General features: G+C 37.2%; 1 long non-coding RNA gene across 1 annotated transcript; it reads right to left on the bottom strand.

Moving 5' to 3' along the window:
- Window positions 1–10,844: 10,844 nt before the first annotated feature.
- On the bottom strand, window positions 10,845–24,853 carry LOC121519313. Its single transcript, XR_005992697.1, has 4 exons — window positions 24,728–24,853; window positions 24,302–24,412; window positions 21,144–21,230; window positions 10,845–10,900 (listed from the first exon to the last, which is right to left on the bottom strand). It is a non-coding gene; the product is annotated as an uncharacterized LOC121519313 (long non-coding RNA).
- Between the last annotated feature and the right edge of the window lie 2,871 nt (window positions 24,854–27,724).

Consider the following 27,724-nt stretch of genomic DNA (forward strand, 5'->3'; position numbering starts at 1 on the left):
GACACACTGTTGTATTTCTCCATTTGAAAATATATTTTGTTGGATTAGTGCTGTTGTCTTATTAAAGTATCAATTATTTATTTATTTATTTATTTATTTATTTATAAGTAAAGAATAGGAGTTTGTTTCTCAACTTTAAAATAGTCAGTGGTTTGAACAAAAATGAAAACTTTGTTTCAAGTTTGCAACTGGGGCTGGTGTTACGGATAAAAAATCGTGTCTCAATATATTTTTGCTGAATAGTGATACCTGATAATGTCTTCACAAAAAAATATTTTCATTGTAAAGACATAAAAAAAAAAACAAAGTCAGTTGTAAGTCAAATCTACAAAGGACAAATATTGAAAAGTCAATTTTAACAGCCAACAGCACATCAACGTGAAAAATGATGTCAAAATCAACAGCAACTTTGTGAATTAAATAAATGAATATAATCTTTGAACAAAATAAAATAAATACAATTTTAATTCCATTTAGACTAGATTATCTTGTTGTCAACAAGCATAATACTGAAGAAACCTTTATCATTAGTTCGATCATTAACCTAATCTTTATAGATGATACTGTCCTATCCCGTTTCTTATTTGAAAGTATTTAAAATGTCCGTATATCTTGAAAATTTTGACATATCACCCACTCCTTGTTGCAACCCTAGCTGCAAGTAAAGCAGGATTTTTCTAAAGTTGCTCGCCATCAAGGAAAGACAGCAGACATTCACAGCCACCAGAGTACGGGCTTGACCTCCTGCTCGAGCACTATAAAAAATGAAAACAAGATTTTCAGTCTGATGAGTTTATAATGAGCCAAGTTTAAACAACAACCTGAACTGGTCTCTTTAAATGAGGCTGCTGTTTTCTTGGCCTCTGAGGTCATGAACTCCTTACATGAACAGCTGCATTGTTAGAGCACTTATTGTCATAACTACTCTCATCATATTCCTTCCTGAAACAGCACAGATTCACAGTCACACACTGTGTGCCCTCATTAGTCAGCAAAACTCAACTACAGGCAGATCCCTTCATCCACTCCCAAGAGTCTTACTTGTCTGCCAATGTCCTACTTCTAGTGTAGCACTGAGGTGTATATCTCCTAAGGTAACTCACATCTTCACATTCACTGCAGAAAAGCCTCCCGGACGTGAAAGTCTGAGATTGTTACTCAAAATACTTCTTGTTAAGTGGGTAAAAACCGGTGTTTTCTGGAGGATAATAAGTGCCACAGAAAGTGCTGAGGACAGAAGAGAAGAGGCCAACAGGGTTGTCACTTATTGCATTTACATGCACTCCAGTAATTTGATCAAACCTGAGAAAGGCAATACAGAGATTATTGTCATACAAACATCTTAACCAAGTTATCTTAACTTGCATTAAGGTTGAAATCGGAGTAAGCACAACTCAATTTGAAGAGATGGATTACTCATCGATCTTTCAAATGACTCTGGACATGTAAACACCATATAGGCTGGCTTCTCTCAGTGGTTTGCACCATGGGCCACAAAAACGTAACAGAGTCAACCAGATGTGAAGCAGTGAGTTTGAAGAACGAGCCACCAAACAGCCATGGAAAAACAAAACCTGCTATTAGGGTGTCAGTGGATGTTTCAGAATGTAAGCACCACAGCATGTAATACAGGTTGGTAGGGATGTGCATTTCAAGGAAAATGACTCTTTGGAAGTCACTGGCAATAATTTGAAGAAAATTTTAAAAATCACCAAGTTGGACCAGCATGTCATCTGTTTGTTAGCCTGATGCCAATATATGATACACAATTCTCATTAGCAGGCTAGGAGACTTAGCAGTGCGCCGCACCAACTTTATCTTAAGAAACTTTCAATTCAACTTGACAAACCTAAGTTAATAGATCTTTTAGCTGACTATTTATACAAAATGGTTAGTAAAATAGATCATTTCTTAAGAGAAGTTAAGCAAGTTTCTTAGCACCTTGGTTCTTAACTGGTGCATTGGGACCCATGAGTAGGTCGCGAAACCACTTTCAGTAGGTTGAAAATGCATCCCTGGAATAAAATATGTGGCAAAATGTCAAGTATGTGCTTTTATTATTAGGAACATGTCTACATCTCTGTTTCAGCCCAGGCCCAAACTACCCTATTATTCATTAAAACCAGATAGTTATGATCAAAAAATATTAAAATTCAGGTTGCAATTTGTGGATAAGGAGTTGGTGGTCTGGATGCTAGACAAGTTGAGAACCACTTTTTTAGCTCATAAGCTGTGTCACTGAACAAATGGTTTTCTTAGTGATGCTAAATATTACCAGCGCATCATCAGATATTTAATTTTTTGCTGACATTTCTGATGATATATCCACTGTACATATCTACAGTGTAAATCATGTATTTGCCTTAAATATTAGTAAAATTTACAACTTTACCATCAGGTATAGGTCATTGTCTAAGACTCTATCACTCAAGGGGGCCTACTCTGAGCCCTGGACATTTTGAATGCAGCCCAAAATGTAGAACAACTACCAGAAAATCTACCTTACCGCTCCTTTCTCAGCCTCTCTTTGCACATTTCCCAATAAACAAGTTTGTACATACAGTATATCGGTATCAGTAGTATAATGATTATAATATCATAATATCAGATATTGGCAACAATCCAGTATTGTGCATCACGTTTTTCTTTTCTGATATTTAATGCCACAAAGCAAACAGCTTAAGATGTACTACAACCACCTTCTGACAGTAGTCCTGCATTACAAGCAGGCATTGTTTTCAAAAGAGGTAAAGGTCAAATTAAAGAGCTAAATTAATACTTAAAAAAATCATTGTTCATCCTTTCAGGTCATAAAACTGTATAATGTTGAAGAGAATGACATTGCAGTAGCATTTCTTTCTGCTATATAAATCACAAAGCAAAAAAAACCTAATCCAGCTAAATGTAGTGCTTTTATGTACACATTAGGTCTGCAGGTAACATAAAAATGTGTTTTTTGTGGTTATATTGTTCTATATCTTAATAAATAATGAAATGCTTCATATAGCCATGTATACTTGGTTTAACAGGAGCTTTTGTGTCTTTTACACTGTTCCCTATGTGCCATATAAGAACTGTGTTTGCAACATGTCTGTCCTGAAGCTAAAATAAATCCAAATAGTTTCTCTAAAGTCACTCATTATTCTGAGGTTGCTAGTTTGAGCATCATCTAAATACTTTTCTCTATACCTGAGCATCAACCCAACAGATAACATGTACAAGTTCTGACAGAGAAACAATTTTAAACAGATTTAATGTTATCGAAACAGCAATAACTTTTACTTTTTCTAATTTATCATGATCAGATTTATACAGTGTATTTACTGCAAAAGTTCATGTTGCAATAATGATGCCACTTGGAGTTACTGAGCCGTACTAACAGGTCATACTAAGGCTCAGTGTATTTAAATAAACACAAGTGGTTCCCTGTTTCATTGGGCTTTAATTTTCTATTTCTGTGACTCTTTATGAATGTTTGATGATGTAATGATCAAACTACTTAATATAGGTCGTCATAGTTAAATCCTCTTACAACCTTTTCAGATACTGCACAAAATACACAGTGCCACCTTTAAAATGTGCTTTACGGAAAAACTAAACTTGGAAGGAGAACTTAAAGGTAAATCATGCGTTTTCTCTCCTGGTTGAGTGGCAGAAAAGGAAACCACCTCCTATTTCCTGACGCGGTCGGATCCTGCATGCTCTCTGAGTCTCTGTTTTCATCCTGAATGGCACCTCTGTCATTCACATGGCAGCAGCGGCCTAACAACTAATAAATCACTTCTACTAAGTGAGCTTTTCCTTTCACTGCTTGCAAACAACTGGGCTAATTTATAACCAGAGGGGGCATGAGGGACGGGCTAAAATTGGCTGCAGAGGTGAGGCAGGTCATCTGACGACACATCTTTACCTGGCATACTGTACTAAAAAATAACAAGGAGAATTTATAGACACATAACCATAAGGGTCTTGTCAATAAAAACAAAATAACATCGAGATTCAGACAATCAGGGGTTGATTTTTACTGTATTTTATGTGACCCTAGGGCTGGGTAATAAAGGACGGTTTTAAGGTGTATTAACAGGGCTTGTATTAAATCTGGGGTGACAGGGTTGTAGGGGGCTTTATTCTGTTATTTTGACAGGACAACTAATGAGAAACAGGAAATATGTGCAAAGAGAGTGAGGGAAAATATGAATAAAACAGCGCCAGGATTAGGATTTCATCCTGCAACATGTGCATCTAAGACTTAGCCTCTGCATACCTGCTCTGCCAACTGAGCTAAACTGGAAAACAAATCAAGACTTACACCCTGAATAACCAGTCAGCTAGAAAATCTTGAGATATGATTTTTGGCTCATAATGCACAACCCTAGTACCACACTAATAATCTTTGCAGAGTAAAACAAAACGCTCAAGGTTTTTTTTTTGAAGCACTGCGTCTTTTACAAATTTTGTCACTTTGCATTTCCAAAGGCTTAAACCTGCACTATTACTGCACTGTAAGATGAAAATTATGCTTAATAATATAAAGAAAGTCAATAGATGAATAAAACTCTAACTGAAAAAAAACTTGCTCGTAGCTAAACAATTCAGGTTATCTTAACATGTGAAAAAAATCTGAGGTCAAAAACTCAAATTGCCCCACATATTTCAAGGCCTACTATCAGCCTGTTTTTAAACAACAAAAACTTGCAGAAAACAATGTCCCTTAATTAATTTTAATTTGTTTCACTGTTGTGCTAGAGCCAGAAAATATTTGACATTTATAAAAAACTCCAGAAGTTCCTTCTCTATTTCCTTTTTTTCACATTTCTTACTGAGAAGGGGAATGTGGGGCTATTTTGTGTCCTGGTTGAAGCTTAGGCTGCAGCCAGCTCAACAAAGAATAAAAGTTTTGACAGTAACTTCTCATCGAGAAGTTGTGCAGCGCTGCTTCATTATACTGTGACCCACATGCCCAAAATAGAGAACTAGATCCTGCAGCAGACAGTCTGTGTATTAATAAAAGAGTGGTACGTGTGTCTGAAGCTCCCGGGCTTACTGTAAGTTAGGCAGACATTATATAAAAATAAATGAGTACAGATAAAACTTACTCTGACATTTTTTTTCACGACTTTAAAATCCTTCTTTAATACCACCTTTCACAGGTGCGGGTCGGGACTCTTTATTCCCGTGTTAGTAAGATGGTTAATGAACAGAGGGAGCCAGGGAGGCACAGAATGAGTCAGTCAGAGAGACGGCTTCTGATTTCTTCAAAGAGACGAGGGAGGGAGGTCAAAATCCCCGAACTGCCAATGAACCATCAGGGTGAGGCACATAAATCACAGCTCTGCACTTCAATAGACTCCTAAAAGGACTTCACTCACGCACTCAGCTCAGCTTGTACACACACTCGCTCCTTTAGGCTTTAAATACGTTTGACTTTGAAGTTTTAGGAAGTTCAGGGCTGATACCTTGAACTTGTTGAGAACTGCAGCCATTCAAAAATGTTTGTTTGAGTCAGGGGGAAAATAAATTATATGTAAAAGTTTTTGTGAGACTCAGTAAGCACAAGCTTTTTTTGGATAGAAGACAGAAAACTGGTTAGCTACTTTATCGTGTTGTATTAGAAATAATCTGTCTGCAAAGTTAGTTTTAAACATAAAGAGATATATGCTTATAGCCTCTCTGTCATATTATGTATCTGATCTAAAAAATGAGGCAGTTATGTTCCCTTGAGTAAAATACAAATCCCAATAGATCAACAGATTAGAGTTAAGGGGGTGAATCAAAGCGTAGCTCTGATATGTGCATGTCCTAAGAGCAGGAAGTATCTCTTACATTTATCATATTCTGGAGTTAGCTGTGAGCCTAGTGTGATATTGTTATATCTTTGTCAATATCTATATTGTAGTTAGCAGAAGAAATATGGGTCACTGAAAAATATCCAGAGGTGAACTTACAGACAACTGTTTTCCACATGAATTCTTAAAACAACAATATCTAGATTTATGAGGCAACTAAAATTGCAAACTTGGAAATCAAATTTCTATCTGATTTCATGATCAAAAATAAGCATGAAACATGGTTTTAAATTGTATTATATGAGCAATATCAGTAGAAAGAATAAGTTTAAAATATATGATGAAGCACATAAAGTGTGGCAGGGCTTTATAAGAAGAACAGGTGTGTCAAAAGTTTAAAACACATCTTTAAATGTTATTCCACTGATGTTTAATATCAGCACAGTGAACTATTTTAAAATAAATAAGGAAACATCAAAAATGTGTTAGGGGGTTTATAAGACACAGAGAGATGATAAGTTAGGAATGTGCCTTCTTAATGTTACTCTATATCACGATTGTATGATGTCAGCCCAGTGAACTACTTCAAAATATACAATGCAATTCACAAGTGTGTAGAGTTTTTAAAGATACTGAGGTGTGCCAATATAGGTTAGAAATGCATCTTTAAATGCTATTCCATCCCACTATTGTTTGATATCAGCACAATGAATTAGTTAAAATATAGAATGAGGCATAAAAAAGTATGTAAGCGCTTTTGTAAGACGCTGAGGTGTGTCATACTGTCGATGCTCATTGTCTCTGAAGTCAGCCCAGACTTAAAAATTACAACCTCATGAAAAAGTGAAACCACTAAGCAACAATCAATTCCATCAGCTAAAAAATAAACTGCCACATCAAAAACCTCCTTCAATCCAGCTGAAACAAGCAGCAGTTTCTAGATTTCAAAGCAGGCACATGTTTCCTGGTGACAATGTCAGACTTAAAAAAGTTTTCAGAGCCTTTGTGCTACCGCGGCCAAGTGCCATTCTCTTTGACCCCTCTAAATTCCCTTCCCCCAGTCGGCCTCTGCTCCATCTCCTCTCTAGCTCTACCTTGACCCTAAAAACCCGGCAAACCCGGACATACTCACATGCACAAAGCCCATCAAATATAAAGTGCAACAATAGTACATGAACTTGAACTATTGAAAGGGATACAGAAGAAAAACCGTGCTATATCTTTACACTCAAACAACAAAAAATACAAAATAGGTAACTGTGAATCAAAAGCAATGAGGAATCAAACACGCTTCTGAGAATTTAGACTCTTTGAGAGTAGAGAACTTCAAAAAAGAGCAAAAAAAGAGAAGAAAAGAGATAAACTCACCAAATAGATCCTGATATCCAAGTCTAAGAATGACAGATTCCTCTCATGTCTATCTCCGATCCACTTCCATTTTTCTGAGCTCCCATATGGCACCCCCCACCCCTCCGAGAGGCAGAGAGAGTGCGACAGAGGGAGAGCCAAACACACAGGGAGAGAGAGGGAGAGAGAGGGAGAGAGACAGGGGGGCATTAGTCCTGGAGATGGAGAGGACTGTTGCAGCTGTGCACCCCCGTCAGTATCTCCCCCAAATCCAGTCCTCTCCTCCATGTGTGTCTGCAGCACCGCGGAAAAAGGCAACGGAAACAAAGTGATCCTCTTACACACAGCCCAGAGAAACAGAGAGCGAGAGAGAGAGAGACAAACAGAGAGAGGGCGAGGGAAGGAGAAACAGAGAAGGAGAGGGAGAGAGATAGAGAGACATAGAGCAAGAACGGCAGGAAAGAAAACAAGTGATCTACTTAGAAGGCCGAGGCAGGTTCAAGTTTTCAACGTTTCCTTTGCTTCGTCGTAGAAACTGTGCCGGCCGAGTGGGAGGGAACAAGCGGGAGTTTTCTAGGAAGCAAAGGAAAAGAGTGCATAATACCTTCCAGCTTCTTTCTAGCCCCACTTCTCCCTCCCTCCCTCTTACTCGCTCTCTTTTCTCTCACTCTCTATCACTCTTTCTCTCTCTCTCTCTGTAATAAGCCTGGCTACAACAACCCCCTCCTCCGGGCACTGGAATGCAAGGCAAGAGTTTCAAGAGGCCCAGTTAGACAACGCTCAGAGTCTCTGCACCTTGACCCCTGGGTCAGCCGCAGTGTGTATTTTTGTGTGTTAGTGTGTTAGTGTGTGTGTATGCTGGAGGGCCAGGGGAGCTTTAGTTGTGTCTGTGTATGCTTAAAATTGAGGGGCCAGCTTTGCCTCACCAGATCACATAACAGAAACCCGGACAGCCACTTGACAGAGATAATACTGTCGGACATTTACACTGCTGTAGAGTCACACTGAGTGTAGAACTGCTACAAGCACACAATGGCTGCCTTTGCTTTGTGAGAGTAATTGTATTAAGCAGTTTTATGGTTAGAAAGATTATAACATTACTGACCTTCATCCCTCTTATATTAAATTTGTTTTCTCTGTGGTTTCTTTGTTGTTGTTTTTGAGTGGTTACAGTGCTGTTTGCAGTGTTTATCACTTTATAGAAGCATGCCTGATCAAAATCATAATAACAGCAAACAATCATGAATGATAAGACAAATGTATACGCACAGAGGGTAGACATTGCTAACTGTGCCTTGAGACTGAGACTGACAGATAAGCCATCTTGAGAGTAGGGCTGCACAAGTAGTTGATATTTCATTGTTAGTGCCACAGTAGCATTTACAATACACACGACATATGTCTGAATTTACTACAACAAGTAAGAACATTTATTTCATGTGAGTGAGCAATGTTTATTTTGTCAGCATGAAATGTTCAACAATTGAATGGAAGTTTTGACTTAATGCAAGTGTTTTCAAGCACTTTAATGCAGTGTGATGAGACTCAATTTAACTTTTTGCAACACTCAGATTAAAAGATTACAAATTATCTAAAAAAAAAAGATTTTTGGATTTACTTGGATTCTTATAGGCCATGTTGCAAACATGGGTATGGTGTAAAAAGTAAAGGAAACAGGCGTAACTTCTTCACATTGTGTTTTCTTTGCCTTCCTTTGGAGTGATGTGGATTACTTTGTGTGGATGAGGTACCAAATTGAAGCACCAAATCTGTCTTGTAATTCAGTGCAGCAGGTATATGATCTGTTTCTTATTGAACTGGTACATAAAAGTTATATTGCTAAATTAAACAAACAAATTCAACCTCCTACCAGGTGATTCTCACAAAAAAATGTCTTATGTTGAGATTACGTTTGAACTTGAAATTACCTTTTCCTTGTCAACATTTTAATGGCATGACATCATGTTGTAAACCTGTCACTTTGCTCTGTTAGTTAAATAGCTGTTACTCTGCCAATTTTCAAACATGCATTTCAACACTAGTTCAGTGTTTCAAAGAACAGTACTTTCTTCAAAGTTTGGGGGGATCTTGCCCAAGCTGCAGAAGTAATGGCAGCGTTTTCAAGCCAAAAGTTTACTGTGCCTGTTGGTGTGATAATATTCACAATGCAGATATGCTCAAGATGTGAACAATTTTATCTCATATTGCAGGTCTACTTGAGAGAGAATGCAGTAACTTTAATGCTGAAAATGATTGGAATTTTAAACAATTTTCACTCAATTTAAGATGTATCACACAGAAGAAATCACAACAACAACCTAGAAGTCTCTTGCCAACTTGTGAAATATCAGTACAACGCAGAGTACACACTTCCTTCAAACGCACCTCCTTTGTTTGGACAAAATAGTCCTCTGTACAGGAATACAAAGAGTGAAATGAAGCAAATCCTAATCTCCTCATCCTAGAGATGTCAGGTTGTTGACAAAAAAAGGTAACGGGGCAAAATGAGTAGGATGCATATGGCAGCTGAACTAGCACCTCCCTCACTGGTTGTGCTTTGTGCTGAAGGGTGTCTGAGACAAACGTTTTCATGTGAAACTGATTCAGTGTTTTTACCTGGGTTAATTTGTTTTGAAAGGGAGGAATTGTCTGCAGATTGCTGAACTCAAGTTAAACTCTTGAGTCAAATTTAGAACTGGCATAAATTGAGCTTGAACTTGTGCTCTGCTTTATTCTCGGTACAACTGAATCAGGTGTCTCATATAAAGAGATGTGCTCACAGCCCCGCAGATTTCCTATTTTTGATGTGGAATTCCTTTTTTAAGTGACTCCACCAGTTCAAACTGCTTTTATTATTTAAAAACAAAGAGAAAAAGTCTTAAATGTGTAATATAAAACTCTAGCACACCTTAAAAACTCTATTAACTCTAGGGTACTCCTACAACTGGCAGTATGATTAAATCACATATTTATAGAAGACTGACAAATATTGTAAAATGTAATCGCTATATTTTGCTCAGTGCTGCTTGTGACAAAGCTTACAACACATTTTTTCACGCCATGTATGTACGATGTTATAAATAAACATTTTCTAATGGGATCCAATTGTGTGATTTAGGCATTCTGGCAGACACAGATGGTCCCAAAGAAACTGTGCTTTCTCTTCAACGTTTTTTTCTGATTTCAGTTCAGTGGAAGTAAAACGTGCACTTGGTTTTGTTTGGGCGCTTTGCTAAAAAAAGTTTTTAAATCCCTCCAATCAGGCAGGTTTGCGTCATTTGAATCAGAGAAGCTGGTAAAGTCTGCCAGTCACGGCCCAGTATATTGTGGCTGTTCTGCATGTAAAAACCTATTCTTCAAATTCATTCAAGTGTCCCAAGCTAATACGGGTCCCTCCTGCCCTCTCTCCCTCCGTCTGCATCCGTCTCTCACTCTTTCTTTCATTTCCTCAAACTCACACACTCCCAAATACAAACCCTTACAGAAAAGACATGGTAATAGTTACACTGAGGTTTGAACGGTTCATTTCAATGTACTGAATGCAATTTAAATTAAAGATTATCATCTCTGAATTCCCTTTGTTGTCCCTGCTACATTTTTCCTCTGCAAGCATGATCTACTTTAATACTTTATGCATTTTTTAACAAAAAATATGGATAGAGCAAAAAAGCCTCCCAAAAACAACTCATAATATGACAGTGAAAGACTCACCAGCTGCCAGTTCAAATAGCTGCTAGATTTACCACCACCGTCCTGACAGCAACACCCTGTCACAGACAAAAATATACATTATGCATCCACTTCCAGGACCCATCTGTGCTTATATCATGAAGTGAGGTATAATGAGGTTATGGACCCCACATAAAAGGAGACACCTAACCCAATTGGACTCTCAAATGCTTGCATAACACCTAATTCCCATATATTTGCATTTTTAATTCAGCTTGCATAAGAAAGGGAGTGAGCCAATGTTTAAGTAAGACAAAGAGCAGCCTTTAAAATTAAATATAAAAACCTACCTTTAGGAGTTTAATGTGTTATCAAACAGTCTTAACTAGGTACTGATGCCTATATACAACCTAAAAAAATAAAAACATTCTCACCGGCTAAAATACTTACTCTATTTTTTAATCCATTTAAATGCCTGATCACTGCCATTGTGTGGGCATAAAACAAGGAGATTTACAGTACCATGACTGATAAAGCCTTTGTTTACATTTTAGCCTGCACTGTCTCACAGTACAGTCAATTAAAAAGTCGGATGAAGTTTTTGTCTGTGCAAAGGACTTGTAGACAACACAACACAGGATCAGACATGCAATTTTGTCCACAGACACCACCAAAATAACACAAAATGTTATGGTACAAAAAGTCATTTTCACACTGAAATGCCTTAAGTCAATTCTAAAAAGGCACTACCCCTATTATATATGTTTTCAGCTGAGTACTTAAATACTCAAATAGCTTTCAAAGCTCAAGAAAATCTAATTTTCTTGAGCTTTGTTGGCTGATGCATTAAAGATTTTAACATATTTTTATTATTTTAGTATTTGACTATAGATGGAGGTCTTCTCCCACAATATATTTAAGTTCCGAACATTTATTTTCTGCATTCTGATCTATTTTCTGGAAGCAATTCCTGCATTTTCTGCACCACTTTAGAATTTTTATGTGTGTGTCCTCTTCCGTGTTTTTAAATCTCCTTTAGTGTTTATTAGGAACATTTCAAACCTTGATTTTCATTTTAAAGCATGTGCACTTTAAATTGAATTTCCTACAGCCGACACTTTAAACAAGTAGCCTGTTCATATGCATTTTTGTATCACATTTACTTCAGCATTGTTTACAGACTGTTAAAGAAAGAAAATATAAATATATCACAGAATTTGATGAATTTTTGAGACATTTGGTTATGCAGTAAAGTAGTGACTGTATGTTGTTTTAATGTAATCTTGATTTTATTTAAAAAAGGGTTTTAAAAATGTCAATTCACAGCTGTGTATTAGGCTCTGAAGAGCGGTAACATAGGCTATATGTCACACTGGTACACACCGTATTAGGGGTGGGAATCACTAGTGTTCCCATGATACGATACCATCATGATACCTGGGTCACGATTCAATATCATTGCGGTTTTATACATTTTGCAATACAGTGAGCAATGCGATGCAATATACTGAGATACATTGTGATTTATACACTTTTTTCAACTGATTAGCTGATTTAGTATTAGTTTTCCCCTCATGTTTGTCATATTTCCGCAGTATTTTATTTTCATGTAGCACTTCTTGCAAACCTCATGGGTCATGTCCATCTCATTTGTGCCCTGCCTGCATTCCTAATGTCCTACCCCTGGTGCTGTCATGTTTGTTGTACTAACTTTCCACTGCTGTATGACCAACACCTCTGCAGACCTCACTGGACAAACAATTGTCAAATAATTGATTTATTTTTCCATTATCGTAGACTTTAGTTCATATTTGCAATTAATATGAAAAAAATCAATACTTGGTGGGTGAGATGGTAAGATATATCACCGGACAAAATATCACAATACTATGCTGTATCAATTTTTTCTCCCACCCCTAGTACGTACCTGGCCTCTAACAGTGAAAGAGAGAGGAGGAGGATATGCAGAATTAGGTGCAGCAGCGTGCATGAAAGTAGGCTAGAGAAATGCATGTAAATCAATGATTTTACTTTTTAAAACATTTTCTAATAACGATGAATATCTGGACCTCACGGACATCATCGCCTCCTTCGTAAACAGACGCTGATAGTATAAAGTTTCACCCGTGATTCCGTTATCCTGACGTTTACTTGCCTGGTGGAAAGGTTTGTAAATAACTCAGGAAAACAATGGAAAGCAAAACAATGTCGGCTGTAACAGTTAAAACAACAGTTGCCTATCTACCTCTGCCACACTTCACTCCGCTGACTGCGGTACGGTTCATCTCTTTTCCCTGTTTGAACCTCAGTGGACTAGAGGATGCTTTCTTTTGAGCTCATCAAATTTGAAAAGTTCATTTGCAAAAAGAAAATAACTCAGTTTTTTTTTCCAGCTGCTGGTAAGAAAGAACAGCAGTGCCTAGTGGCTTCTGCCACAAAACATGAACTTTGACCCAGTTTCCCACAGGCTTTATCAGATTTTGCACCAAAATGGATTTTAGATCAGAAGACAGCTCAATTAAAAGTGTTTATTTTAACTCTCAGCTCATTATTTACCAGAATGGTGTTTAACTGTTTTTGCAAATGAACTCTTCAGCTTTGACAAAAACTACACTTTCTTTTTGTCATTTTTGGTCATCTCAGATCTTTTTTTGTTAGTCTTAGTCTAGATTTTGTCATGGAAATAAAGGCTGTCAACGAACTTTTTTAGTCAGAGTTTTAGTCGATGAAATTAACACTGGAACAACAAACAAATGTGTGTCAGGCCTCAGTTGCCCCTCACTCCAGACACAGGCAATGTCAGGTGATTAACAAAATTAATCTAATTAATTACAGGCTTTGTGATTAATTAATCACAATTAATTGCATATACGAATAATATGAGCAGGACTGCTTTACAGGTAGATTTACCTTAAAATCCTGTTATATGTTTACATTTTATGTATAATGATCATTCATAGCCAGTATTATACTCTGGTCTTCACATTAATATCAATTAACAATTTACTGTGTCTGATTTGTCACTCTACTGACATTTGACATCCTCCTTATCACCCAACAGACACTCACTGGCTGAACAGTAGGTCAAGCCCTGCTCTTAATACACAGGTTCTCTGCTTCCTATTTTTGTCCCTCTGACTCTTCATTGGTATTTTGTTTTATTATCGAAGTTGCATTGTTATTCCTCATGAACAAGTTTTCATCCCATACAAGCACACACAGGAAGCTTCTTGTAAGTGAAATCATGAAAGTTCGGAGAGAAAGAACGTGCTTCTGAGTGGTATCAGACCTTTTTACAAGGTTTTGAAGCAGTGACACAGGAGTAAACTTCTAAACAGGAAAGTCTGAACATTAGTAGAAGAATTCGGCGTTTTTGGACGTCATAGTAGTAGCAGTACTTCAGCACGTCTCTGCATGCGAGTGACTGTACTCGTCTGTGTATATCTGTGTGCTCACAAACACAGGCAGAAGGAAGAGAGATAGAGACTCTTGGTTGTCTAATTAATCAATCCTGGATGGTACACATCTGTTGAATGTATAAGTTTATAATTATCAAAATACCACGGCATGTAAGACTTGTTTTTGAATCTAGTTTACAACATTACAGCGGTTGTTATTGTTTTGATTGAGAGTGCCCTGGTGACAGAATACCCCTATTGTGATTTTAAGCTCCTCCCAGCTGCTTTTGATATGCAGTAAATGTTTTTCAGTTCATAAACTGTGCAAAACATAGCCTAAAATTGTTTATATAATCTACTATTTAGTATGTGTTGACTTTAAAGGAAATGAATATGCAAGTATTTTATTTCAAAATTTGCGAGTAAATTATCTTTAACAGCCATTCAAGCTCATAATCTAACAGCGAACTAAAAGGCAAGTCACCAGATCAGTATGCACCAGACCCCATTATGCTCAAGTTTTTGTGGCACATTACTGATTTGCTGCAAGGCTTTCATAAGTTAAAGGAAAAGTCATCTACATAACATGAAACATTTATCCAAGCCTTAAAAATCCCATGAAATACTGTAAGTCAGTGGCAAAACTATTGGCTTCTGGTGAGCATTTTTTATGAAAATTGTTGATAAGATTGCTTCACAGTTGAGCAGCATCTTGATCATTTAATACTATTACACAAGCCTAAAGGCTTAAGTCACATTGAACCATTTCTATCAGACAATCATTATTATATACTCATTAACTGAGCATTTTGGCTTACTTTTCTATCTTGGCTCATTCTAAGCTAGCTTTAAAATTACAATAAAAAACCCATCTGTTCACCAACAGCTGGCACAAGTGAAGTGTGGAATGCCTCAGGGGTCAATCTCAGGCCTCATTTTGTTCTGACTGTAGCTGTTTCTTATGGATTATCTTATTAACAAAGGCACAATTTTTTACAGTACTGTCCTGCAGACAGATACTTCTATTCACCTTTAACCCAAACTGACAGCCATGAACCACTAATAATGAATGAATACTCAGATTCTCATACCTACATTATACAAGAACAAAACTCTCCATTGTTTGCTAGTAAAGGGTTTTGTTATGTTCATATAGATGGACATATCTTAGGAAATGCGTCTGTTAGTTACAGTGCAAATTTTAGAATCTGGTGTCTGTAAGAATATAGTGAACAGTTTGGAGATTGATACTTAATTCTACCAAAACCACAACCCTTTTCCTTAAACCTTAAAGTATGACTTAACTTAACTTAACTTAAACTGTCTACTAGAGATTTTTTGTTAAGTTTTGAACCATGAACAATTTTGTGTTGAGAGTGGCATCCATCTTGAACGGACACTGATAAAATAAATGTTCCTCTAAATGTGCATCTTGATCACATTTCCTCTAAAATATAATTTAAAGGGCTCTGTATCAAAGCTTTTAAGTGTTTGATTATTTATGTAAAAAAATCGATTAATTATATTATGTTGCATTAATTTCTAAATCAGTACTACACTAAACATTGTTGTTGGCAAAGTGTCAGATCCTATCATTACCTTCTGTTACGGAGAATTTTATCTGGCCAGTGCCAATAGATAAACCCAGTCAAAAGAAAACCTCACATAAAAGCCACATAAATGCACTGAGATAGAAAACAAATGGCAGTGAGTACAACAGGAATAATGATAATCAGTAAAACTGAGTTAACTTCTTAGTCTAAGCTACTGAGCTTAGGAGTCAGACTGTGAAAGTACGTATTGAGAAAGGACTTGAAACAGACAACAGAGGGAGCAGACCTGATGAGAGGCTGTTTCATAGTTTAGGGGTCACATTTAAATGAATGCTGTCCAAAGAAATGAACATTTCTATTCTTTTAACATGACTTTTAACCTTACTTTTAACAGTGTTTTAAGGGACATAGTAAAACCTTGTTGAGTTCTCAGCTGTTCTCACAGTCATGAGAAACTTATTTTTTGGAAAAACAGAAAACAGGAGGGCTACACTACACAAGCTTTGACTTCATGAAGAGTCCTTCTGTGTGAGAGTGGACACTTTACACAGATTCAGTGACTGCACAGGGCACTAAGATATTCTTCAGAGGAGAACTAAGAATGGTAGTTTTTTTTGCCTGGATTTATCTCAAAGTGATTTATATATATCCTTGTAAATAGCTGTTTTCTGTTAAGCATAATCAAGTTAAAGCTTCATGTAGCCATTGACCACAAACACATGTAAAATTCAGTTAAATACTGATGTTAAATAATTATACTAATACGTGGAAAAAGCTAAATTATATTAAATAACACTGTCACAAATATGTGCCATAGAAGATGGCCAATCTCTTCATCGTTCTCTATTTCTAAAATAAGTATAGACATGGGTTGAAATACAGATGTCCAATTTGTTAAATCTAACAAAATTAAGATTTTCTGATCAAGATTATTTTGTCAGTGGCTGTCTGATGTTTTTTATCTGTTTATCTCCTGCAGTCAGAGTTGAAAGACAGTAGTGTACAACGCAGTTGCCAGTGCAATTATGGTGGGCATTCAAGATGTCAGTACCCACAAATCGACTGTAGGATTTGTCTATTTGCAAGAAGTTTGATGAATTTCATCATTTCTTAACACATTACAAGTTCAAGAGTCTTCAAAATTCAATCATTTTCATCTTTTAATAATCTAGATGATGAAATCGCATATGATAATGGTCAAACATTTGATAAGGTGAACTGTGATGGTCAGTTGTACAAATATCTGTGCAAGATGCTTTTTTATAACCTTGAGTTAAATTTCAGTCTGCACAGCTGAGTCATAGGGATGTGTAAGATTCAGCCCAAACTGATGAACATGACTTGAAACAGACTTGTCAATTAGGGTTCAGCTTTAGGTTGCAGTATTGTGCAGTGAGGTTTTTCAAGCTTTGTTCTACACTGGGGCTTTCCTTGAACTTTTCCTTATCAGTCCCACTTCAGTCTGGAGTGAACTCCATCTGACATTTTGACTGAATCTCCCTCAGTTAAGGTGGAGGGTGAAGTAAGCAGTAGGCTTTGTGATGACCTCACCTCACTGCCAGGGAAACTAGAACTTTATGTAGCCTGATTTTATATCACTAAAATAAGAAGTTGTTCTCCTAAAAATATAACACCACTTCCCAACAGCATGCAAGTGTCAGACATGTCGCATCACAAAGCATCACAAGCTCACTATCCACTCTGGATCCATTAAATATTTAATTCTCTGCCTTATTAATTTCCGGTTCCACCTTTATAAAATATGGCATATTGCACCCCACTGAAAGTGGAGAAACAGATTTGTGGCAATTTGCATTGACAAGCCTCTGACAGCTTTGAGCAGAATGAACTGTCTCTGTGTTGACACAAATCCCAGCACAAAACATTTCGGATATGGGTATTATTAATGCAGCTATCTCCACGTTTAGGACAAGCTAACAAGGTCAGCAGAGGGAGGAAAGTGGAAGAAAATCAAAGATACTCCTTGTGTCAAATCCGTGTGTCATTCGTTCATTTAATATTTTATTGATAATTGAATAACAAATAAATGAAATATGGCTCATTGTTCAATTTTTTCATTTTAAAAATCAAGTCAAATAATGAAAATACTGTTCATTTTCTAGTTTTCATTTCTGAAACAAAATCAAATAAACAGGAAATGGTGCGTTCTTTTTGACTTTTGCTATTTATGTTGGGATCAAAGAATGTAATATGAAACAACAGCTGTAAGCAGTCAATTTGATTGCAATATTGATTTGTGTAACCTGGTGCAGGTGTTGTGCTCAGAAAAGCATCCTGGGAATCACATGCCCATCGCTGAGGAGTTCATGCTTCCTGTAATGATATATGGGAACACAAACGCCAGCACCGAGTTAGGGCGCACTCAGACTAGACAAGCTGTACTGTGCCTGGGTATGTTTTAGCCTAAAAGCCCAGTACATTTGACCAGCATGAGTACACTCTTCCGTGCTTGGACGCGGCATGCTTCACTGGCTCTGGCACGGAAGGACAAGCTGGACCAAAGCATGGCATGAATGCAAATGAAGGAGCACGAGTGCGGGAATATGACTTAACTTGGTGCCGGTGTTTGTGTTCCATATATCATTTCAGGAAGTGTGAATTCCTCAGCAATGGGCATGTGATTCTCAGGATGCTTTTCTGAACAGCACAACACCTGCACCGGTTATGCAAATTAATATTTAAAACATACTAACTGCTTAAGCTCGTTTTTTTTATATTACATTCTCTGATCTCAACATTAATAGCAAAAGTCAAATAGACACATCATTTCTTGTTTATTTGATTTTGTTTCAGAAATGAAAACAAGAAAATGAACCATTTTTTCATTATTTTTTATTCAATTATCAATCAAATATTAAATGAACGAATGATACACGAATTGTGTGACTCCTCATCTACCTGTTTTCTTGTTCTTTGCCCATCTCAACACAACAGAGAGAAAAACAGGAACACGGCAACGCTTCACTTTGTGCTGTTTTGTGCAGCTCTGCTCACAAGCTGACAGTATACCATAGTATAAAAAAATGTAATCAAGTTTTTTTTATATGGTAGCTAGTGCTCCCCTGTGTCAGGTACAGTTAGGACCCAGTGTTAGACTCATTAAAATCCTTCCACGTTATGAGAGAAAAACTACATACTTAGAAGTACTTCAATTATTTCCAAAATTTTTGAATTTCAATCTTTTTATAGAATGATTTTCCAGCTCTGTATTCATGAAACATTTCACAATAATAAATATATGAATTTCAAGATGTATCAATTCGATCCTAATAGTAATGCCAAGTTTTTTTGATTTCACATTAGTATTATACTCCTATTTTTCACTTATTTTGAAAGTTCAAGTTTTCAAGTATCACAAAACTTAAACTTCCAATGATGGACAATTAATGATGTTACACCTGATCAGCATCAGAGCAGACTCACTGATGGTTTAACTATTCTCAGTCTGCACTCTGAGGGTTTGGCCAGCACTCCATGTAGATCACCCTCCATGAGAGCATGCAAATGGTGTGGAAGTGTGTACTGGAAGGGTGGGGAGGGCAGAGTGAGAAAGGCCCTGGCTGTAGTGCTGTTGTTCTTCTGTCTATTCTTATTCTCCTTCCAACACTAGATGCAGCCTAGACGGATCTCAAGCCTGCTGCTGCCCTCCACAGGTAACAAACAGAAAAACTTATTCAGCCTTAGTATCGGAAGTCAGATGGTGACCATTCAGACCATGTCAGTCTAAATGTGTGTATTTTTTCCTACAGTTCTGTTATATCTTAATAAAACTTTAGTAAAAGCTTCCCATGAACTTATGTAGTAGTGTTTATGTCATGGAAATAATTAAGAAGAGAGCAGAGTTAATGAACAAACGGTGACTGTCTTGATTAGGCAAAACTGGCAGGTGAATCTGTGTCTGTCAGAAAAATATGACTTGGTAGTCAGCATCACTATAGCACTGTAAGGTGTGCACAGCAAACACACAATCTTCTGTTGTTGTTAAGTTCTTATTTTTTGCCTAATGTCATCTGCTTTATCTTTTAGTATATTTCATTTGCAATGTCTTTTGCTGCCTAATGTTGTAAATGTTTTCTATTTTTACCTCTGCAAGGTAGTTTGAATTTGCATGTGAATAGTGCTCTATAACAAAAACCTGCCTTGCTTTCAATTTGCAGCAAGAGAAAATTTAAGATAGGTTTCACGTTTTATTCATGTCATACTTTTGTTCATTTAAAATAACTGGGGTTATCAGAAGGCTATCCTGAACAATGTGGACAAAAAAGGTGGATTTTACCTTAACCTTCATTACCATATGATGTGGAAAATATTTCCTCTACTTAAATGGATAAGAAAGGTCTATCAGCATTTGTTTACATATTTTCATTTGAGAGGCCACCACTTTAACATCTCACAGGCAGTAGCTGTTTAAACGCTGGACTCCTGACAGCCTCATCCTCTTTATGGGAACATGATATTATAGGAGCATTTTATCTCTTTCTCTCTAAACAGGTTATCTATTGTTTTATAAATGGTCAACTTCTGAGGACACATGATTAACATACTTATCTTACGGACTCTATGATATAGCATACCAGATCACTACTCAGCTATAAATTCACTAACACTTGTGATGTTCTGTTCAAGTATGTGATGATATTGGAAAAACTGTGCCTCATATTTCTTCACAACATCTAGGAGTTAAAGAGTCAATCTGCAGTAATATGGTCCATGAGGCGTTGGAAAGATACCAGCTCTGTGTCACCTTTAAAAGAAAGTTCTTGACTTTTTCCTTGTTGTGACTTTTAAAGGTGATTTGCCCTGAACCAATAAAGGCATTTTAACCACATCCCTGGCTGTGTGTCTGAAGTGTGCCCTGCAGCTTTTCCCCTCTCTACAGAGAATAACTGGCTCCTGGAGGATGCAGATAGGAGGTAAAGACACTTAACTCAGCTGAATAACGTACAACTATTTGCTCAGCCTGCATAATAAAAGTGTCTACTCATCTTCAAGCGTCTCGAAGCTTAAGTAGATACCGGAAGACTGGGTGTTAAATAGAGGCTGAAGAATCAGTTCATGCACAGAGGCAAAGTAAGTGAAGAAGTATGACATCATGTGACATTTCTGAGAATTTAAAGAGGAGCTTGAACTGGAAAAGGACCTTCTAGCATGAAATAAGGTGTCCAAGATGCAGTTTCAATACCTCCTTTTTTATCTAAAAAGTTAGGTGCTTCCTAGTTTCAAGAACAACCAATATGCCAGTATAAAATGCTGAGACATAAGCCATCATAATGGCTAGTGCATGCACCACCCTCACTCATTGCCGCAGCCTGATGGGATTTAAAATTTGCCCCTTTTCATTGTAGTCTGAAAGTGTCCGCTTAGCTTACCTTCAAAATATGATGGGATACAAGGTGATGCAGACCAGGCTGGTAGCATCACTTATAACAGCTTCTCTCCCTCACTGGGCGATAATCCTGCATTTAAAGAAAAAGTGGCATACTGTTATAGCAGAGAGGTAAATAGTGGTAAAAAAAAATTGTGAAGAGTTTGTTTGAAATGGCTGCTAAATAAATTGAGCTACAACAATGGAGTTGAGTTTTCAATCAGGGCAGGTTGCGTGCATTGGATGGTAGTGGTGACTGGGGTTCATGCCTATGTTATTTTCTGATGATGAGTAATTGTCAAAAAGGCCAATACCAATGTAACACCAAAGCATCTGTGTGTCCTTAGTTTTAACATAAGAAACAATGTATTTCCTCTATTTAAAATTCCTCAGTAAAATAGATCATATCTAAGTATAAGAGAGGTGAAGTTAGGTTTCTTAGTTACGTCACGGCATGACCAAACACTGGTAAAAATAGTGGAAATAATAGTACTAAATTAAGACAACAGTTGTATGATATGTTGATTGTCTTAGAAACAATCACTGAATATCCCCAAAACAACGCCTATCCCTTGCTTCACCTTATAAGCCAAGCATTAAGGCCTGTCCACTCTATGGGTTATGCAAATGAATGTCAAAAATTGAAAATAATATAGAGGCAAAATTTGACATGGTTTTCTAATCACATAGGAAGCAACATGATTTTCTGAATAAACCATGCATATTCTAACAAATATTCAAGTTTTGTGAGTCTGCACTTTTCACTGCTAGCCCAAGACACAGAGGAGATAAAAGTAAGATGAAGTCTCTTTTTCCTCTTTGTCTATGCATAACAGCACAGACAGCATCCCCTTGTCTCTTCAACTGGTTTGGTAGAGGGGCCAACTTTTCATTCACTGTATTAATTTAATAATATTAATTATATTAAGGGCACACTCGAGGTTTGCTTTCAGGGAGTGGCTCACATGTTTGTGTTACAGGACTGGGCAGCAGAGTAATTGCAGGGAGCCAATTGTGATTAGCTGTATCTCTTAGGTAAGACAAATATATCATAGGAGTGAAGTCCTGTTTTATTGTAAACAGCTCAAGCTGTGTAAATAGCAAATTTGGTTGATTCATATTTTCACATTTGCTAGGCTGCCTGCTGCCTGTATCCATCCTTTACTTGGTTACATAATATCATACTAAATACAAAAATAACTCAGCACCGAGGGACAAATAATTACATGAAAAAAAACACATAATATTATGCTGATAAGTGATATGTAGGGGAGGACACTTCCAGTCCTTTGCTCTTTTATCATAGGCAGAGAGTGTTGTATTTTATCTGAACCAAAACTTTGGAACAATCAGCCATGACACAACCACCCCTCCCCCACAACCTTTACCACAGCAAAAGTTTGCAATTACATGCAAATTAATTGCACAACAAAAATGTGTCTGGTCTGCAGAGGTGTAAGTACAGTACGTGTAGTTTTAAGCTGGGGACACACTACAAGATATTTTGCCATGTTACCAAAGATTCCTGGTTGGGCAAAGTCTGTACCAGTCTGCACTAGTTGGGGACAGTAGGCATGGCTAGTTGGCACAAAATCTGTTAGGGTGTGACGGGAATTTGTAAGTGTGTAAGGGGAACAGACTCGATCCGACCTCAGTCGCCGTCAATCAAACATTTTTGAATCTCGACACAATTGGGTAGTGTGAACTGATTACCTATCCAACTGCAAACATTTGTAACCAACAACCAAAGAAAAAGAGAGGGTGGGACATGGGAAATAACCTCGCCCTTGCAAGATTTTCTGTGAGAGTTTGATGCATTCAGTTGGCTGTAGTTCAGTCTGTGATCCCTCATCAGGCACAGTTGTTAAATGTCTGATCCCCAGTCTTTCAGTTGTCAAACGAAAATCTGCTGAAACTAGTCTGTTAGTGTGTGGTGTGTACTCCTAGTCTTTTCAAAATCTGTAAAGACTGTGAAAGTTGTGTAGTGTGTCCCCAGCTTTACACAACTCTTGCAGATTGGTTCAGACTTTCCCCAACTGGGGACTGTGGGTAAAATCTGGCAAACAATCTTGTAGTGTGTTGTCAGCTTTAGGCCGACCTTTGTCTGTGTCGGTATCAACAAAATGAGTTTGAAAATATCAATATGTGGAATATCTTTAAAAATCTGATGTCGTTCATCCCTAATCTGCATCACAACTTGTTTTTACCGTGTTTTAACGGCATTGTAACTTGTAACGTCACATAGAAATTAATTTATGAATAAATCCGAGTATATTTAAATTACCTAAGACAATAGTGCAAAATATTTTATTCATCACTTTAAGAGAACCCACAAATCTCACTTTGAGTTACAGAACTGAACTAGTGACCTCCCATGAGCGAGTTTATGGTCTCAGATCCTTTGGGTGGGGAGCTCCTAGTTGTTCCAAAGTCAACACTTTAAACTAAAGGTAATCTTGCCTTTTCCATCAGGGCCCTGTGACCTACTTGAAGAGATAAGGCATCCAGAGTCTGTCACTTTTTTTAAATCACTTCCTTTCACTACCTTTCTCTATCCTCTTAGATCTTATTGTCTATCTTCTTTTTTTGTTTTGCTTTTATGGCTTTTAATTTTTTTTTTATTACACTTACTTGATGATGCAATCTTCATTTTCTGCTACCACTGTTTGTATGGTTGTATTTTAATCTTAATGCTTTTACTAAGTACTGTTTCTTTCCACTACCTTTATTTTATTTTACTATTTTATTGTTCTCATACCATCTTATTGATTTTATATCTTTTTATTTGATTCTTATCCTCTTCAATTAAATTAAAGATTTCTATTAATAACTTATAATCTTCAAATGGCACTGATAATATCATAATTTAGTGCATACAGAGTTTAGCAAACCTGTGACATCTTCCAACAGAAAGAAATACATGAATTTTGGTCTGCTTTAACTGAGAGAAAGATGGAGGCTGTAAAGAAAAAGCAGGAGTGAGGAAGCCTCTAGCTGCTTACCGTTTGATAAGTATTTAACATAAATACTACTAAGAGTAGGAAGAAATTCACTGAGAGGCTTAAGATAAACAGTGAATGACAGAAAAATGAAGTATGACTGACTCTAAGCCCTCTTATGAAAATTAGGTTCATTTGCCAACAGCTTCTTGACATTACTTACCCTGTATTTCCTCTGTAGGTTCATTTGGAGGTCAGCTCCCAAAAAAATGGTACAGTAAAAGCACAGTAGCTTTGCTAGCTGGTGTGGCAATTTTCCTGGACACGGTCGTTTCTTCGATTTTACAACACGTGAAAAAATAATGGTGTTAAGTCAACTGTCTGCAACAAATACACAGCTTTCAATAATTTTTTACCAGTTTCTTAATATTCGAGAACACATTTCATGTTAAGAGGACGTACTGTATTTTTTCCCTGTGAACAAGCCTGTCAAACGACAACCAACAGCTTAGAACCGTTAACTAATTAGCTAACCGTTACATCCAAATGGCAACTATTAACAAACTGACCGAAAGGCTGCAACGAACTATCACTACTGTAATCACAATTTTACATAGTTTAACCAATTATGTGTGTGTTTCTGGCATACCTGTCAGAAAAGTAGGCCAAAAGCGTTGAAAAGAACGTAACCACTTCGTTAACGTGTTAAAAACGTTGTAACAGGTGCCGTTTACCAAAAGGTCAAGCTCGAGAAGAACAGAGAGTCTAACGGAAAGATGTCAACGAATAAGCACTGGTTGTAGCGCTATGAATTGTGGGAGGAAAATGCTCAAAATTAACCAGTTAGCTATTTATTTCGATATTTTTTAGACAGAAATTAAACAATCGTTGACCACAAAAATATATGTTGAAGAATTATGAGTAGCCTACAAACACTGGGGACACAGGCTAAAAGTGTAGCTTTATCTATGTTCAGACAAGATATTATCTATCTTATCTGTTACGTAATTCTTAGACATTCACAGACTATTTACATTTATGTATAACCCATCTCTCATCAGAAACCGGGTTGAAATGTAATCCAGTCTTAACAGAAAATATGTTGTAAATTATATGGCTTTATTTGCTCATTAATTAAATGTGAAATAAATGAATAAATTAAAGTAATAATCTTTCTGTCAAACTATATTCATCTTGACCTTGCCCCTGATCAGACATCCTCTTTTTGTTTCCAATGTTTTGTCATCATTATTGTTATTTCAGTCACGGTTTAAAACCTTTACGTTATCAGTGAGTAGTTGGTTGAGTGTGTCTTATTAGACTGTATTTTATTGAAAAAGCAACCCCTACAAGTAAAAAGTAAATTTGATTATGTGAAACTTCTTTAAGATGCACTATTCAAATTTTTGAAAGCTTTATGGTTTCTGATTTGAAATCCTGTTAAATAATAGCAATCTGAATTTATTATCAATTATTATGAGATCACTGGAAGTCATGTAAAGGTGCATCTCAAAAAAAATCAATATATCATGAAAAAGTTCATTTTCTGTAATTCAATTCAAAAAGCTCAACTTCCCTATATTCTGGATTCCTCTCATTAAAAGTGAAATTTGCAAGACCTCTTAGTTTTATTTTTTTATGATCACGGCTTACAGCTCACAAAAATCCACTGTCTCAAATGTTATAATATTGTTGAAAAGTCAAACTCCTTGTCAATTATTTCTCTCTCTGTCTGTCAGTTATTTCTCTCTGTCTCTGGCTCAGTAAACACAACCATAATTATGGGGTCAACTACTGACTAGACAATTGTCTAGAAGACAATCATTGGCACTCTTGCACAAGGAGGGTAAGCCACAGGAGGTCATTGCTGAAAGAGCAGGCTGTTCTCAGAGGCTTTAACAAACCATATTCATGGAAAGTTGACAGGAAGTGTGGCAAGGAGCGCAGGAAACAGGGATGAGCTCTGCCTCCAGGGGATTGACATGCAAAGCAGATTCAAGACCTTAGGAGAGCTTCACAAGGAGTGAAGTCAGAGGAAAAGAGCCACCACACAGTGTCATATAGTGTCATATAGTGTCAAGGCATACCTGAACCACATCAAGGGTCACTAGTGTCTCACCTGGGCCAAGGAGAAAAAGGACTTGATTGGTGCTCAGTGGTCCAATGTCATGTTTTCTGATTAAGCTAAATTTTTCATTGTAGTTTTCACTCATAAATCAAGGTCTCAGAGTCTGGAGGAAGATCAGAGAGGCACAGAATCCAAGGTGCTTGAAGTCCGGTGTTTCCATTTTCAACAGTCAGTGATGGTTGAGGTGCCATGTCATCTGCTGGTGTTGGTCCACTGGTCTTTATAAAGTCCGGAGTCAACGCTGTCAGCATCTACCAGGAGTGGTAACAGACTTTCGACCCTTTATGGAGAAACTGTTTACTTTTCCAGCAGGACCTGAGCATAATGAAGCCAAAACTATCAGAAACTTCTGACCATGGTTTTACTGTGATTGATTGGGCAGTCATCTGGTTTGACTTGGACCTCATAGAGACTCTGTTGGGAAAATTTAATTTTTGAGGGCTGTAAGCCTTTTTTTTTTGATATTCTTGTTTTCTGAAATGCAACTGTATATAGTATGTTCATTATCATTGTGCACTGAGCAGAACATTAACATGTAGTAACTTCTTTCAGACGTTAATATGCCTCACTTTAATTGGACAAACATACACATTTTTCTTAGCAGGCGGAAGTTGGCCAAAATGCACCATCAGAGAGAAGACTCTTCCAAATTTGTGGGCCAATAGACCATCAGCATGAGATGATAAAGAGCAGAGAGAAATCAAAAGTTTGAGCAAAGACTTGGGGTATTTCAGCAACCTCTTTGCAACGCTGCATCAAAACCAAAGCTGCTGTCTCTGGCTATTTTGGGGGTTTTTACCCAAAATGTTTAACATTTAAGAAAACGTTTAAATGTTGAGAAAATATTTGACAAATGACTCTGACAGCCACGCACAATCTAAGATATAGAACAGACATGCAACATGATCAGTTCATTTTGAAAACCTAACCTAGCTTTTAGATCTGTACAGTCTGTGTTCAGAGGATGTTGTCCTCAACACAGACAGCCAAGGTTCAAGAGTTTTCTTCAACAGTGGCTTTCTCTTTGTCACTCTCCCATAAAGCTTTAACTGCTGAAGATCCCAGTCAACAGTTGTTGTCCGCAGAGTCTCTCCCATCTCAGCTGCTGAAACTTGTAACTCCAGTAGTCATAGGTGTCTTGGTGGTCTCTCTCACTAGTCCCCTTGCACGATCACTCAGTTTCTGAGTCTGATCTAGGCAGATTTACACACGTACCATAGTCCTTCCATTTCTTGATGATGATTTTAACTGAACTCTGGGGATGTTCAGTGCCTTGGAAGTGTTTTTGTCCCCATGCTCATGTCTTCAATAACCTTTTCTCTGAGTTGCTTGGGGTGTTCTTTTGTCTTACAGGTGGAATGGTAGTTAGGAATACTGATTAACCAGTGACTGGACCTTCCAGACACAGATGTCTTTGGACAACAATAACTTGAGACATTCAGGTGATCCCCATTTCACTAATTGTGAGACTTCTAGCACCAACTGGCTGGACCTCTGTTGAATTACATCAGTCACTTT

Source organism: Cheilinus undulatus, linkage group 12, assembly GCF_018320785.1.
Source record: "Cheilinus undulatus linkage group 12, ASM1832078v1, whole genome shotgun sequence".
Taxonomy (NCBI): Eukaryota; Metazoa; Chordata; class Actinopteri; order Labriformes; family Labridae; genus Cheilinus; species Cheilinus undulatus.